At 38.9% G+C, this 4,038-nt stretch overlaps 1 pseudogene; it reads right to left on the reverse strand.

The window, feature by feature from the left end:
- Window positions 1-2,329: 2,329 nt before the first annotated feature.
- LOC106004584 lies at window positions 2,330-3,027 on the reverse strand (annotated as a pseudogene).
- Window positions 3,028-4,038: the final 1,011 nt, after the last annotated feature.

Consider the following 4,038-nt stretch of genomic DNA (forward strand, 5'->3'; position numbering starts at 1 on the left):
AATTATTTATGTGAAGAAGAATTTTCTGTACTTAGATCCATACAAATGAGAAATAGAGCTGGTATTGACTATGAATTCTTTCTCATTCTAGCAATAAAAAACATTCATTAATGTGCACATGAACAAATAGTGTGGAGGGAAAAGAACCACAAACTGCATCAAGATGCATTTCCAGGGGCCTCCTGGTGGTTCTGTGGGTTGGGCGTCTGCCTTCAGCTCAGGTCCTTCCATGGAAGCCCAATTCCTGCTCCCTGCTTAGCTGGGAGTCTGCTTCTCTCTCTCCCTCTGCCACTGCACCTAACTCTGCTCTTGGTATCTCTCTGCCTCTCTCTCAAGTAAATTAAAAAAAAAACAAAAAACTTAAAAAAAAGATGTATTTCCACTAAAATTTTATTTTTTTATGTTTCAAAACATATTTTATAATATATTTATACCATTGCAGGCATTTACATACCTGTAATAATTGTAATAACTCAATCTTTAAGAAAAAAATTAACTGTTGGTGATTTTTTGGGGGGGGGGGAGGGAGAAAAAAGAACACATCAAAAATTCATTCTCCAACAGAACAGATAACATCAGGAGGTAAAATTACAAGCATTTTTCTCCCTATATCATACATTCACAAGGGCATCATTTGCTTAAGAGTGAGGAAGTTTCCAATGTGTTCTCTGTAGCAATATCCACTTCACAGTGTAAACAGGTACTAGCATTGTGTTCAGCTTACAATTCCAGGAAGAAAAAAAAAACAACTGGATCCTGAAGTCAGGTGCAAGATCACAGACAAACTTTTTTTTATTCCAATATAGTTAACATACACTGTTATATTAGGTTCAAGTGTACAATTCAGTAATTCAACAATTACATACATCAACCACTGCTAGTCAGGACAAGTGCACTCCATAATCCCCATCACCTATTTCACCAATCCTTCCACCCACCTTCCCTCTGGTAATCATTTGTTTGTTCTCTATCGTAAAGAGTCTGTTCCCAAACTTTTGATTACATTCTTGATCTACTTTCCCATGAAGGGTGAGACTTCTCCACTCAGAAATTAAGGTCTTTCTTTCTCTTTCTTTGTTAAACCATTAGAGCATGTTTCATCATTACATATACAAAAAAAAAAAAAAAAAGAAGAAGAAGAGTTAGGGAAAAAATCGAATCACAAAAATATTTTAAAGGTATAGCAGCTCCCAACACAGATCAACTCAGGTTTCAGACAGGGCATCAGAACACTTCAGTCATCATAAAATAGGAAAATAGATGCTATGGCTACAAAAATAAAACATAAATGAGGTAGATAAATTGAAGCTTTCACACCCATGACTCGTCTGTTCCAACTTCATAGACTTCATCCAATACCCAAGAACAATCTTTATAATAACTTGGCATAAGCTGCACCAAGGACATTTTTGTAAAAATTATTATGTGAACCTGTGAGAAACATGCACTCCCATGAGTTTCTTCGAGAATGAAAACCCAGTTCTTCAAACAGTAGGCACTGGCAAACCAAATTAAGTTACCTAAGGGTCCCTGATCAGGTGCCCACCTCTCCTGATGGTTCAGCAAGGAGGCATTTGGAAAGCATAGGGAGTACATTGGCACTCTTGGGGCTTTAACCAAACTGTATTTAAATAAACAACAACATGCACTGGCTCCCTAAAGGACTAAACTCAGTCCATTTGAGGGCATCCTATTTAAGGTTCCAACGCTGAAGGAATTTTGTAATTCTACAAATTTTGTTTTAAAAAAGTACATTCAGGAAAAAAAAACAAACAAGAAAGGGTGGCTGCTGGGTTAGGGGGGGTCATACAAAACAGGTCCCTAAACAGATGCCAGATCTTGTCCACGTACCTGCATAGAGTCACAGGAAAGCATATAGTACTCCCCACCAAAGGCTAACAGTTGTCTTTTGCATTGTAGTTCAGTAAGTTCCAATTTGAAATAGGGGGATAATCTTTAGAAATAGTTACTCTAGTTGTATAAGGTTTTATGTATACAGTCTTTTGCAAGTAACAAAGCTACTTTGCAAGACCCACTTCCTTCCAAAATTAAAGGAAAAAAAAATCTAGTGTATATTTGTTTTAGTATGTATTATCTTTTTTTTTGTTTTTGTTTGTGTGTTTGTTTTTTTGCAAAGCAGCATAACAACATCTAATTATAGGACTTGCCTGAGTTTGTGATCACAACTGTAAACATCATTTGTGCATCAGTAAGAAAACAAACAGGAGGAAATGGGTTCTTTTAAAAAGGAAAAAAAAAAAAGGAAAAGTACAGTTCTAGAGAGTTCATTCTGCCTGCATTTATCTTTCAACAATGGTTCTCCTAAAATTTAGCTGACTGTGATTTTGTTTTCCTTGAGGAAGAGAAGGAACTGGTGTTTGGGGACGCTGTCAGCAGCACCTGGTTTTTCCACTTCAGCGCTGATAGCAAACTGGGAGTCATCCATCTTAGAGATAGTGATGTTGTTCAAATGGAGATGGCCTCTGGGGAAACAGAAAGGATAGGAATACCACCATTCTGGATCACAGATGTTTAATTTGTCATCATGGTCAGACCTCCACTGAGCATACTGGTGTACTGGTTCCACAGGACAGGGTCCAAAGTCATCAAAGGGACCAGGATTTCCTTGGGAAACATCTAAGGGACTCTCTTCCCATCAGTTCATAACAGAGATATAGTGTTCTCAATGGCCAGCTTCCTCCCACAGAGAATGGAGCTATTGTTGGCCCCATGCATCATACAGTGGACCATCAAGTTGCCTTTGGTGGCAAAAACTCGCCCACATATGTTACACATGAAAGGCTTCTCCCCAGTGTGGGTCTGCTTGTGAATCTGAAAAGCATTTGCAGAGAAGTTATTTCCCACACCTTGAGCAGCCATGTTGTTTGACCTGTTGTGGCTGGGCCACTAACAAAGGTGTCATGCCTGGGGATATGGTCAAAGTCCAACAAATGTTCCAGGGACTTCAACTTTGATATAGGTTGGCTGGGCTCAGATAAATGTTGATAGCAGACTATGACCATCCATCTCAGTGCTGCTGTTCTCAGAGCTTTGCCACCAGCATCAGGAGATCTGGACTTGATGTTTTCTGCCTGGCTATTGACTGGGGGCAGTGCCTGGAAGGATACAGTCTCCAGGACATCTGGACTTCAGCTCTTGTACTCCTGGTCTCCCATCACTAAGGATGACAAGTGTCACATCAAACCATCTCTCTCCCCCAACTGTTTTTCTGCTGTTCTGCTACTGCAGAACAAGAGGAGCAGGATGCACCTTTCCTATTTTTGTGACAAATGTAAGATAGAAATTCAAATTCAAAAAAATAATAATTTCCAATAAAGATTTTCTGCATTAATTTTTAAATGGATGATCATAGAAATCGAATACACATAGCATTTTTATTTAGTTGCATCCATTTCAAAAACTGATATAACCTCATTTAAAAATTTCAGAATTAACAATACAAAGGAAAATATACCCTAAGTATAGAAAGTTGTAATGAAAATGTCTTTTTTAAAAGATTTATTTATTTGATGGAGAAAAAGAGAGAACATGAGCAGGGGAAGGGGCAAAGGGAGAGCGAGACAAGCAGACTCCCTTCTGAGCAGGGAGCCCCATGTGGGGATCCATCTCAGGACCCCAAGATCATGAGCTAAGCTAAAATCAATTGACCCACCCAGGCCCCCTTGTAATGAAAATATTTTTTAAAGATTTTATTTATTTATTTGACAGAAATCACAAGCAGGCAGAGAGGCAGGCAAAGAGAGAGGAGGGGAAGCAGGCTCCCTGCTGAGCAGAGAGCCTGATATGGGGCTCGATCCCAGGACCCTGGGATCATGACCTGAGCAGATGACAGAGGCTTTAACCCACTGAGCCACCCAGGTTCCCCAATAATGAAAATATTTTGATGCTAGCCTAAAACATGCAAATGAGTGCACTGGTATTTTAGATTACTAGTGAGTACATGTGGCAAAATTTTTGAACACCACCACTTTAAGATGTTGATTTACATAAGAACAATATATTTAAGCTTACAGAATT

The sequence above is a fragment of the Mustela putorius genome, unplaced genomic scaffold (assembly GCF_011764305.1).
Source record: "Mustela putorius furo isolate JIRA1106 unplaced genomic scaffold, ASM1176430v1.1 tig00001361_pilon_pilon_pilon, whole genome shotgun sequence".
In the NCBI taxonomy this organism is placed as follows: Eukaryota; Metazoa; Chordata; class Mammalia; order Carnivora; family Mustelidae; genus Mustela; species Mustela putorius.